Raw genomic sequence first — 13,284 nt, 5'->3', positions numbered from 1 at the left:
CCGGTTAAACTGGCAAAGGGAAGGTTAAAGTGAGGATGGCATCACAATATTTTATTCTCTTAAGCTTTGATGTGAATACAAACATGCTCATCTCCAACAAAAACAGTGATCTGCTAACTGTGCTTTTGGATGAGTAAAGAGAATTTAAGAGACTTACTGAAATACTACCAAGCTCTTCACATGTCTCATTGTTTCATCTAACAGTTAGATTGTTCTTAATCGTTTTACTTGGCCTAGAGCCAGTGGCTGCCCCTTAGAGCTGATATAATCACAGCCCCGGCCATGGGGGTAGAACAAGGGCTGCAGCTCTGCACCAGAATTCACTGTTTTGTATAAAGAGTAATAGAACTTCATTAATGCGGATCACGTAAGGACACATGAGGGAAAAAAACATGTAAAGTTTAACTAAAGGAAATAATCATATGTATAACCAGAAATAGTCTTCCATCAAGAACTAATACCATACACTGAAGACTTAAATTAGAACCTAGTTTTTCTGGGGTGGGGGAGAAGGTGAATATTTTGTTGCAGGTATTACAAAACACAACGAAGTATTGCAACTCAGGCTCCCAAGTCCTTTTCTACACAGACCTGTGAAGAACTGGGAACACTACAGAGATTTAAAGCATAAGGCCTGTGATTTTCAACAAATGACTTCCACTGAAGATGTATCTAAAGTAGGTAATGCTGATGGGATTTTCCAGGCTAGTTTGAAACTGCTGGAGCCAGGCATCCTCTGCTCTCTGGTGTTCAGAGCAACATCAGAGATAACTCCTACAGCCACAGCATACCAACAACATCCCAAAATACCAATAACCTAATTCAGTTCTCAAATCCCCCCCAGTGGAACAAGAGGATGGTGCCCAGCAGTTCCTCAAGGGCAGCTTCCATGTTGTACAAATCTCAGCTCCCAGTGCCTGACAGGCTGGCTTCACCCTCAGAAGTGTCAGCAGATGTCAACACTTCCATCAAGGATAAAAATCCTTGCATGGGCTTTTACCTTCGCCATTCCCGTTCTGGGAAGAAAGAGAATCAGTTTCTCCAGGAGCAGTTTGGCCCTTACCACACAATTCACACGCTCTACAGACATCTGTGGATGGAAATTCAGACCTGGGCCCCTCCTGACACGGCGCTGCACTCACCACGTGCCTCCTGGTGACCAACTCCCAGCAAGCAGAAAACAAGACAAGGCAACGCCTGCTTCCCTCAAAAGCTTGGCACTGGTCTGAACCCAGAATAAAAAATCACCCTGTAACTGTGGGCCATCAACATTCTTAACAGAACAGGAGAATCTGTACGTGTCTGCACTTCTCTAACCTTAGAATTTGATTTTACAGTCTTACTCAAAGCTGTATTTTTCTGTCATTCTTCTGTTAGAAAAAGAAATTAAATCTGGTATATTAAATACCAGGTTTAAAAAATATTAACTCCACAATTTTTATGTTAAACCTGGAATTAAGGAAGGGTAAGTGGAAATAATCAGCAAAAGAAGGTGGAAAAATTAGGTGGAATTCAAAACTACTTTTTAAGAAAAAGCCCAATAATTGTAAAAGCATTTCCTAGGCCATCTGTTCTTTATTCCTTCACACCCAGAAATAGATTACATAGATTGCTGCTGACTAAATGGAAGTACACGGCACTGAAGAGTTGAAAAGAAGCAGTGCCAAGCAAGGGGAATTCTAGCTGGCCAGTAAAAGGGCATTCATTTTCCAACGCAGTCTGCTCCATGTTAAAAGTGAAGCAAGTAAAGTCAGAATTGAATCCTGTTCAAGGAAAACTATTTTTAGACACAAAATGCACGCACGCATACGCATGGCCTTTCTAGTTAAATATTTATGCAGTCCTGGATGTCCTACTCAGATCAAGTAATTGCCAGTTAGGAAAAAAGCCAAAACAAAGTGTTATTCAACTATGAGTTTTTCTTCAGCTGAGCCATACTATACAAATCTCAGCTTTTCTTCAAATGAAGTTTATTTGGCTGTAGGAAACGTTTATCAGCAATTTCATTTTCCAAGGACCACTCCTCCTTGTATGTGGGATACAGAAAATCTTGCAAACACTTCAAAGACACTGAAAGCATAAAAAGAAAAGGGAATTGTTTGAAGTATTTTGAGTTGCTGTGACAAACAGCATGATGATTCAAAAAAATTTCTATTCCTTACATATTTATGTTCCTTAAGACTGTATCTTGTTTTCTATAAAACACCCCTAGAGAAGCCCTTAGAACAGCCTGAAATGATAGTATGTGCAGGTGAACCAAAATGGAATACATCATTGTGTTCTCCATATGTCATTTCTGTAGGCTATTAAAAAAAAAGTCAGCTTCAGTCTTTAAGAACCATAGGCTCTTACATGAGATGTGGCAGATGGGGAACTAACAGTAGGACACAAATTGGGGAAATAAGAAGTAGTAGTGGAGTTTCATTACTCTGTTTAGAAATGCCTCAAAATCCTTGTGACCGAATTTAAAAGATCCTTCAAAAAGGCTTATAAGGATCAAAAATAGTAAAGAAGGATTTTGTTGCAGATGAATGGTGGCATTAAATGCATTAAATTCCTAGTATTTTACTCATTCTTATTTAACAACAAACATTCACAATGAATGAATTCTCACTAAAGCTCTTTTTTGGGGATAGTCATATCTACAGCCCTATACTGGACAGAGAGTTGAGGTAAAACTGGATACAGGTCTGTACATTACTGGAAATCACTTCAAAGGCTTAAACATGACACAGGAGGAGGAGATGCAAAGGAAGCTGTCAAACACTGGGCATGATGTAAGCAATACTCACTTTTATAGGAAGTGTGAATGAGGCAGAGACATTAAGTGACTCATGCAATTTAGGAGGCTTACACAGTGAGTCAGTGACAGAATTGAGAATAGAATCCGAGATCCCTGACTCCGAAAAATCTACTTTTTGTGACAGCCTCTCCTTTCAGTCTGCTCACCCTACCCTGTAGAAATGTAGCTCCCAAAAGATTAATCCAACAGAACTAATAAATTTAATCCAATTTAAAAATTAATTTTCCATTACTTTTTTAGTTTGCTCTATTGTAGTCAATTTTCTTTTAGCCACTTTCTGATATCAGACACAGCTAAATCAAACCATAACTTTCAGGCATCTAATCAATTCTTCAAGTATCATCAGCAGACATATGAAAAGTAGGCTAAAGATCTTACTTCACAAACTACTACCTTCCTCTGATTAACAGTACCATGGCACTACTTTCAGATGGTAGAGAAAAGATTTAAATCCTGCCAGCTCTTCATTTAGCTCAGTCAGTGTAACCCTGAGATTCTGGAATATTTTCACTGAGTGGACTAAGCTTAGTAGAATTACATCTGAAGGTGAATTTAACCAAGAAATGGCCCTTTGTCAATGAACTCAGCCCAAAGGGCCCAGATACTGTTCTTCAATTAATTCAAAACCTCCTTAAATTAATGAGTGGCACATTTACTGGATTTTAGGGAACGGCAAAGACAACAGCGCAAGACGCTTGGTGCCAGGTTTTCAGAAGAAAAAAAAAAGTATTTATTGTTCCATTGCTGGGCTGCTGAGCAGTGAAGTTAGTTCAGATTTTTACTTTTTCATTCAGTAACTTCAAGAGGAAGAAATTAAGGAGCACTTAAGCAGACCACCAGTATTTTCCTAATGAAAATCAGCTCTCCTAGCTTGGTTTGGCAGAGACCTGAGAAAACTAACAGCTTCCAAGTCACGACATGCAATTAATTTTTAAGCCAGGAAAGCAGGGCAGAGTGTGCTCAACTTCAGAAAGTAGAAATTATGATGATTACAATCCTCCTAGCTGTCAGCATCAGCCAGCAGACAGCCCAACACAACCCACAGGTCAGCCTTCTACAGACTTTTATTTATGACCAGCAGAATTCTGCCAATTGAAATGGAGATTTCAAGGAGCAATTTAAACGCAACATCAAATCACTTGGCAAGGAAAAATCATTTATTTATATTATTCTCCTTTTTTTGGGTCAGACTGGAAAAATTTCCAGGAAACAAAACAACTGTCAATGACGTGCTTTTCCTGAGCCCTCCCTTACATTTGGGAGACAGAAAAGGGAAAGAACAACATTTATACTTCCTGCACATTATGTTGCTAAGTGGTAGTCACAGGATAAAAAAAGAAATACACACTTGTGTGGCACAGAACTACATCTCTGAAGTTCTCAGCTGATTTTATCAGCACACTGCAGCAGGTAACAGCAACAGCATTTCAGGCGGGACAAATAAAATACAGATCTGGTATTTTATTATTATTATATATTATTACTATCAGATTTTGAATCAATTGAATCAAGTTCTTGAATCAGTTTATTTTTTTACTCCACAAAAGTGAAGTATGCCAGAAAGTCTCTCTTCTCCCAATCTGTCTGAAATCAGACACGTAACTTAATAGGAAGAAGGAAAAACCTGCTACTTTATTTTAGACAGCTATTTTAGCTTTGAGAATAATGCCATTCCTTTCACGACAAATCAGAGCACATATATATAAATTAAGCATTTAGGAAAGCTCATCAGAAAAGGCAACCTACGTTGGCTACATAAGACAATTAAGTCTCTATTTTAGACAGCCAGCAGCTCCTAAAATAAGCTGTCTGTATGTTCTCCTTATTTAATGGCTTCAGCTACATTGAGAGTATTTTTATGTGCACACATGTACTGTGGAAAACCACAATTAAAAATCAAACCATGCTGATATTGCTGGAAAGGTTCTGGACCCTTGTTTTTCCATTAAAAAGTCCACCAATTGCTTAAATCAAAATAAGCCTTTACAGAATATTTCTATAAGTACTTAAAATTTCCAGACAAATCCTTATTTAATTTCTTATTCTGGCCACACAATCCGCTCCGGAGTGGATTGTCCCTAACAGGAGCACACAGGAAGGACGGGCATGGTGTGAGATGCTGCTCAGGGACCCTGCAGTCACTGTGAGACCCTTTAGGACACAGAGTTCATGTGCACCTGCCCAGTGTCCATGGGCTGGAACTCCTGGGGATTTCTTCAGCTGGGTCTCTCGGCCTTGTGAACGTAGTAGATGAAAACTCCAACTCCTCACTGACCCACCATGACAAAATTTCTTGTAAGAAAAGAAAGCTCACAAGAATGAAGCCCATACGCCCATAAGTTCAGGGCTTTTTAGCAGAAAGAAACAAAAATGGTTTTTTTTCTACTGCTCTGACAATTACTCAGAGAAATATTCTATCACACTGGATTATTCGAAATAGATCTAGTTCATCATTATGCCATGATGATGCTACACTATGTGGACATGATGCCTGAAATTAATTTCTCTTCCTTTCTACTATAAAGTGTCAAGGAAACAACAAAGGCTTGTATGGATAGGTTCTTAAAGTTTAGGAGAATTCTGTGTAAGTGCTGTTATGGACTTCATGTGGAAAAATATGACCACAGAAATCACAGCTCTGCAACCTGCTCCCATCAAGAGGTGCAGTTAAAACTAAGAAGATCCACAAAGTGATATTGTAGGTTCTTAATTCCATTCATGAGAGTCAAGTTTCTACGGCTTTAACTTCCTTACTGTTTCCTGAAATGAGACATCTTACACTATAGTGCTTCTGAAGGACTTACTGGCCTTTCAAAAGGCCAAATGAGTTAAAGACTCCATTTTTCTCAGTTTTAGTCCTGCAGGGCACGACAGTATCATTCTGCATTACTATATAATATACCCCATTACACCAGAAAAAACAAATCAAAATCTTCAATGGTGTTGTTAACTTTGAGATGCAGCAGAGCTTCAGTAAGGGCTCACTCAGAGGCACAGCCTGACAGAGGAACTGAACTGAGGCAGTTTGGGACATCCAGCACCCCACGGCTGCCTGCACCCCAAACATCTTCTGACTACAAGGGAACATCAGGTCAGCAGCTGGATACAGGAGTTTCTTCATAGGGAGCAGCTTCTTTTCTGCCTTTTCCTGTATTGTCCCTCACCTGTCCCTGCAACATCCATCCATGTATCTGGGATAAATGACAATGGAATTCAAAAACCAGTGACTGCTGGTGTCATAAACATTCAGGAAGCTGAAAGGTGTCAATTGCCACGGAAATGTCTTGGTTTGCTACATAAAAACTAAATCCACAGCTCTTAAAACCATCTCCCAGTGTGACACAGTAGGATTGCCACAGCTATTCCAGACGCTTGTTTAAAAACTGAGCAACAAAACTGACCAGGGTTTGGTGTGTAGGTTTTTGTTTGTTGAACACACGATAACAGACTAGTCAGAAAACTCTAATTGAGCTCCAACTGGACTAAATTATAATGTCACTAAAAGGCTTTCCAGCAGATGGCAAAGTTTAGATAATGAACAAAAATGAACTGCTCAATTACACTTAGAACCACGCAGCATGAGCAACATTAACCAGTCAAACCTCTAGAACATAAAAAGAAATCTCTGGAATTTACATCTCCAGCACAGCTCTCAATATTGACCTAAGATCATTATTTTACCCCAAAACATACTGAAGTCAAGACAGAAATCTTTAAGGCCACATAATAGCTGAGTTCAGCTCTCATTTAAGCAATTCACAAAATATTGCTCCCTCTTTAAAGCTGCATTCAAGCCATAATTTTATAAAAGAACAAATAAATGAGGTGTTTTTCATTTATTATGAAATTTAAAATGACCTCATCTTAAGTACATAGAGAAAAATGTTTCGAAATGTGTCAGCAACGTATATATAAATAGAGGAAGATAACTTAAACATTTACATCTTCAAATTCCTGCAGCTTGTAAAAAAGAGGGTCTGCTGCTGAGATTCTAGAACAAAAGAGTATTTAATTTTCTCAACACTTCTTCTGTCACCAGAAACACTGCATTTTTATATAAAAATATGATAGTTGAATTTTTATTCCTGAGTTTCAGTAGTTTGCCACAAACACTGAAACTGTTTTTCGATCAGGACTCTGAAATCACAGTGATGTACAAATTAAATAAATATATAATCAGGTTAAATATAAGGAAAGCAAAAGGCATGGTAGATTATGCAGTAAACCAATTAAGAAGGACAAATATTGCAGAATCACAGAGTAGTTCTGGAAGAGACCCTAAAGATCATTTCATTCCAACCCCCTGCTGTGGGCAGGGCCACCTTCCACCAGACCAGGTTGCTCAATCGTATTTGCTTTTGTGAGGTATTATAGCAAATGGTTCACAGAAAAAGATGAAGACAAAATATGCTAAAATATGAAGGTATTAGCAAATATAATCTGAGAAACAAAAGGTGACAGGATCCAGTCTTGAAATTCTTTAACAAACACAGAAACTGAGAATAACCCAAGGTCCACACTGCCTTACAGACTGGAATACAACCATTCAAAACACAGAATAATATCCTGGCTTGTTTCCCAAGATGTGTTTCATCAATATCACAACTCAGCTTGGATTATGTTCAAACCAACTGGTTTTTAGCTAGGCACAATCTCTTACACATCCTGTGAGTACATCTGCAGAGGGACACAGCTCCGAGTGCCGTCAGTGTGGTAAATGAGCTCATAGCATCTTACTAATTCTCAGTGGTTTTATAAATACAGTAAAAGATAGGCACAAGATTAATCCCTTGTGGCACATCACATGCAACAAGACCTCAGGGAAAGAAATGGTCCCTCCTTACTTCATGAGACTCTTGGTTTCTAGGCACTTGCTCCCACTATCATGAAACTGTTCTAGAATGCAGCCATCAAAAGTGCTGCATCAACAGAATTCAATTCCTATTTAAGGCAATAAAAAAGGCTTAACATTTTTTCTGTTCATTTTGTACATGTGCAGGTTTTTATTTCATATATGAATCTCATTAAAAGATCAAGCCATGATTGTTCATTACATCTACAAATCCCCAATTCAAAAACAGAGTATGTTTTAGATCCATAAACACATTCTATAGCTCTGGAAGCTTTGCTTCCTGCCTTTCCTTCCCTTTACCTTCCACACACAAAGGAGCTGTCTGCAAGCCATCTTCTTATTCTCCTTTTAGCAACTCTGCCACTTCTCTCTCGCTCGTGAGAGCGGGTCACGATTCCATCCTTTTATTCCTTCCAGATTCCTGTCACAGTTCTGTCTCCTTGGATGGCACGTTCTGTACCACCTGCAACCTACTCAGCTTACACAAGTGCCTGGATGGGGCACTCAAAAGCCACTCTTGTCTAAGGTCAAGATGCCCAAGCAACAGAACATTTGCAAGCTCAGCTCAACAGCAAATCCAGTTCCAAGTCTGCCAGCTGTCACTCTGTATATGTTTTTCTCTCTAAACCAGGTTTTGAGTAGGAAATAAGAACAGCTGAAGTGGAATGAAAAGGAAGTTTGGAAATGAAGAGAAGATAAAAGGTCCAGATTAGGCTACATCTGTCTGTAGCCTCAGAAACAATAACTCAAGTATTCAAGGAATGCATTTAAATCAACAGCATTACATACATTGGAATAGTCTCCTTATGAGTTAGGTATTTTAAATCAAATCTTAGAGAAACTACAGGCCAAATTCTTCTGCCTTCGAAGGCAGCAGAGTTGTGCCATTCACTGCAGCGAAGCCTAAACCAGGAAAGGATTGTTGTGTCCATGTGTCCAGCTTTTAACTACCAGGAACATCCAGCATTGCTACTGTGTTTAACTAAGGGACTTGTACCGAGACCAACCGCAGCCCAACTACTCCATGTTAAATGAGGATACAGCGTGGACACATAAAAAATCGCTTTAGTCATAATCATGCCATTAGAGATGCAATTCAACACATCTATCTAAAGTGGTTAATATTTAAATGGAAATAGATTTCATCACCTTTCTAAAAAGTGACTCACGAAATGTTTCACCTCCTGAATGTCAGCAATGCTTTAGTCAAACACAGTCTTGTGAAATCATATGTAATGGCTCTTGGAAATTTACATTTGTGGGGAATTTAAAAAAAAAAAAGAGCATGCATTGTAGACTTCCACACAACTGAAGAGGGTTTTCTGAGCAGCAAAGCAGAAAGTCACCCTTTCAGTGATTGAAAAAGCTGAGCACACAAAGAGGGGTGGCTCTGGTGAATGAGGCTGCATGCGGTGCAGAGACCTCCACAGACAAAGCACAGCTGCTGCTCTTTGCAGTGAGGGATTAGCAGTCTAGGTCAAAGGAAAAAAGCCTCTCTGTAGCTAAGTGAGCAAACTGCAGAATGCATCCTCAGCACAGAGGAGAAAGGGCCAGCTAACCAGCTTGCAATTTGTGCAGAAGCTTCTGGAACAGAAACAAAACCAGCACCAATTTCTTGACAGCGTGTAAAATATTTCTGGTGCAAAGCAGCGATGCCCTACTGTAGAACCAAGGTTACAGTGACCTCCCAATTACTTTAAAATTACATTTCTCCTTTCCCTTCTTTGTGTTCACTTATATAACAAGCATTTTTTCTTCATGGCCAAACGAACACATTACATGTGGGGCTTTAACAACAATACCTGGAAGTAACTGGCCCAGAGATAACACAAGCAGCTCTTTTAACTCCACTTCAATAAGAACTGAAGCTCTTAAATGCATATACATATGCACACAGAACTCTTTTTCTTCCATACAGATATATCTTTCAACATTTGTACAATTGACTCATATTATATTTTGACTTTACGTTGACGCTTCAGTTAAATGGGATATAAGCCAATATTTGAAGAAAATAATTTCTTAACCTTTTATTACATACTAAATATATTTTTATTCTACATCACTCACTTTAGCAACATTAAATGAAAGAAATGAAGAGTCTCCTGAAGTGAGAAATACTGTTTGAATATACCAGTGTGAATGCATTTCTAATCTGGCTTTTATTTCTCAATAAAGCACTGAGAATGTTGCTCCCAATTAGGCTGATAACTAAAGTAGCAAATTAATTGCATGTTACAAGAAGCTTGACACCTATTTGAGATTGTGGCATTAGAGAAGTCATAAAACTACTTGAACTAGAAGTACCAGAAAGTTGTACAGTTCAAAAAAACCCAGGAGCTTTTCTTCTTTTCCCAAATCAGTCAAAACAAAGGGAATTCTAATGAACTGAAAACTACAGTAAAAATAAAAAGTCATCTTTCCTTGCTGGTAAAAGTCAGCAACACCTGATTTCATACACAGGCTTCAAGCACGACTGTTAGTGATTGCCAGGATCACAAAGGGCTCTTTCACTGAAGCTGGGGTTGCAGCTTCTGACAGATGGGAAGTTCCCAGGAGCTGTGCCCAGGCTCAGCAGAGCACTTCTGAACATCTGCACCAGCTCCCCAAGTTCTTGGGGGAGTTATTTATATACTGTGCTTCTCCAACCTGAGAGACTACTTGCCTGACAACTGACCCTTTAATGCAAGTAATCTGCACTAAGAAATAAAGATTATACCATTGCACTGGAACAGCAAACCTAAATTTAAGCATGTGAGCTGACACTTTGTAGCCTACGTATTATATTTAAGACGCAGGCACATGTCACCATTCCCCCACAGAGAATATCCTTGCTTGAAGAACTGAGTGTTTCCTACAGAAATTTGTACTGATAACCAAAAAAAAGCTCTTCTGCACCACGGTCAAAAGCTATTCTCCACATATAAATTACAACTATATTTAGAAAAGTTTTAATTAAAAGTCTTGAAAACTCAAATAAAAGTAGGAATCTTTGAGATCAGAAATATTTTTTTGGTTATGCAACAAATATTCCTAAGTAATGGTTTATTTACACAGCTTTGCAGCAATAGATGCTTTGTGAACTGCAGTTATTTACAGAGCTAAAAAAAATAATCAAAGTACATTCAGTTTGTTTCTAAAATAAAGGCTATCACAAATATACACTCGTTTAGAGTGTACACAGCACTCCATATATTTTCCTAAGGAGTACAGTTGAAAATGATACTGTATCTGAATGGTACAGAATCTGGAAAGTGCATCTGCAGTTCAAAGGAAAGAGACAAACCTGGAGTGCTTCTGTCTCTAATATTATCTTTTTCAATTAATGTTAGAAAAGAAAAACCTGGTTATTTTCAGGTAAGTATATATTCCTCCCCTACAATGAACTGGAGATGAACTGGAGTGGAACCCCAGTCGTTTGTAAACAATGAAGTTCAAGAAGTCTCTCAAGACTTTCCTGTGTGTTGTTTCTCTCTCCCCACTCCGAGGTCACTTGCTCACAAATACACACATGATATGAGCTGAAATAGTGCAGAGTGATTGTGCCTCCAAGACTTTAGGACTACCTCAGAAGTGTGCTTAACTTCAGATGTCTTCAGACATTCTTCAGCATTTCTATCGCTGCCTGTGTTCCAGCAGTGGATAGGCTATTTCTTCTTCTTCCAAGAGCTTTTCCATCATCTTAACTGCATAGCTCTTGTAAAGGACATAACTTCTCTCTTCCTGGTGTCAACAGGAACAAATTTTAGAAACAGGTATCTGTCAGTACTATTTAAAAATTCCAGTTTACAAGATCATTGCAACTCTCATTACTCTGATCTATGGAAAATGGCAAAAAACAATTTCAGAAGCTTCAACACCTTCGTGTTAAAGTGAGCAGGGATAACAAGGGCTTTTGAAGGCCAGTTCCCCACACCCAGTTCGTGGTATTTCTTCTTTATAGTCTTAAAAGGAAGCATCAGAAAACACCTAAATGGAGGAGGTGCTGACAGACTGAAAACTTTAATTGAGACTCCTTTCCCACAGTGCCTCCCACACAAAGCTGCAGAGTTTAAGGATTTTAAACAGCTTGTAAGCATGAGACAATTCTTTTTCCTGTGACCTTGCCTAATCTCTGCTAACTGGTATTAAAACATCAGATTTCAGTAAAAATCTGTTCCTTGAGCCAAATTGTGCTTCTACTGGGCAAGGTGTCTAATATACCACAGCTGCACCTCAATTCCCAGAGTCTTACTTAGGATGTCTCATATTCAATTATAGGCACTGGCCAGTCTGTGCAGTGGGATGTTTTACTGCCCTCACAAGAAAGCTGTGGAAAACATCCCTTGCTCTGTATTAAAAATTAACACCTACTGCTAAGCTGAGAACAGCCAGAGAGAAAAACTCACCCAGAAGCAGGTAACTTCTGTGCCAACTTTTTCCATTCTGTCCTGTTTCCAAATAGACAAATCCTTTCTTTGCAATGTGAGTGCTCTGGGATACATTTCATCTATGCCTCTGCTGTGAGCACAGTCCTGTCCTGTATTCTGCAGCACTGGCCCATAGCTCAGCACATCTTTGTAGCACTTCAGAAATCAGTACGTCACCAAGGGTCTCAAAAGAAAGCAAATGTCATTATAAAAGATTTTTAGGCAATGTTTTGAGGATGTTTCCCTTAAGACTACCACGTAAAGAGATTAAAAAGTTGGCTAAAACCCATGGAAGTACCAACAACAACTTGTACATGTCAAGGAAAAGAAGGTTATGGCAATATAAAGCTTTGCTAGGAAAGCCAGGGTGGCCAGTTCCCCTGCCTCCACCCTCCCTCCCAAACACTTCTGTCAAGTGTTCCAAAGACAAATAAATATCTGACTTAGAACCAAACAAGTGTTTCAACTCAACCAGAACTATGTCTTTGAACTTACAGGGCAAGCATCATTTTGTTCACATAATAGGAAACTGTGTGGAAAGCACATGAAATGCAAGATCATCACAGGAATAACTGGAGTCACAAATTACATGGCTCCTCCCTGAAACCCATCTGGAAATTCTGAGTAATTGCTGGAGAGAGCCAGTTCAATCAATCTCAGCAACATCTGATTGATTCCAAATACCACAAGTTACATCAGCTCATGAAAGTTATCTTGCTTGAGCATGTCTTTGTCTGAGCATGTGTTTTATAAGAAGTCCAATTTGGAAACTCCCAATTTGTAATGCATGTCTTTTAAATAAGATGATGGAATAAGGATTTCAAATCTGGCCATTTCCTTTGATACACCAAATTCTACTGCTGAGACTTTAAACTTATGACAGTAAATTTTAGTCTTGGTAAAACCCCCTCTAAGCACCATGGAGCCTTTTTAGATACAGCAATTTTGTAGTAATTTTTAATTATAAAATTTATTTTTCCTTTATTTTCAGGTACCTTTCATAAACAGTCAACTCCCAGAGTAAATTTACTCTACAAAACACAGTAATGCATTTTCCTGTGCCAAAGCATTCATATTCTATAACTCAGTTTTCCCAGAAAAACAGTAAAACAGTTATCAATATTTGATAACCCTGGATCTATTGAAAAAGCTTTGGGAGAGCATAATTATGCTCTCCTCCTTTCATAAAGATAATAATCTAAGGTCTGTCCTTCCATTTG

General features: G+C 38.7%; 1 protein-coding gene across 2 annotated transcripts in view; it reads right to left on the bottom strand.

Moving 5' to 3' along the window:
- The window catches only part of AMMECR1 (AMMECR nuclear protein 1), a 71,991-nt gene that overhangs the window by 10,423 nt on the left and 48,284 nt on the right, over window positions 1-13,284 (bottom strand). The window lies entirely within an intron of this gene.

This window comes from Hirundo rustica, chromosome 21 (assembly GCF_015227805.2).
Source record: "Hirundo rustica isolate bHirRus1 chromosome 21, bHirRus1.pri.v3, whole genome shotgun sequence".
Classification (NCBI taxonomy): Eukaryota; Metazoa; Chordata; class Aves; order Passeriformes; family Hirundinidae; genus Hirundo; species Hirundo rustica.
This window is presented reverse-complemented; position numbering and strand designations above follow the sequence as displayed.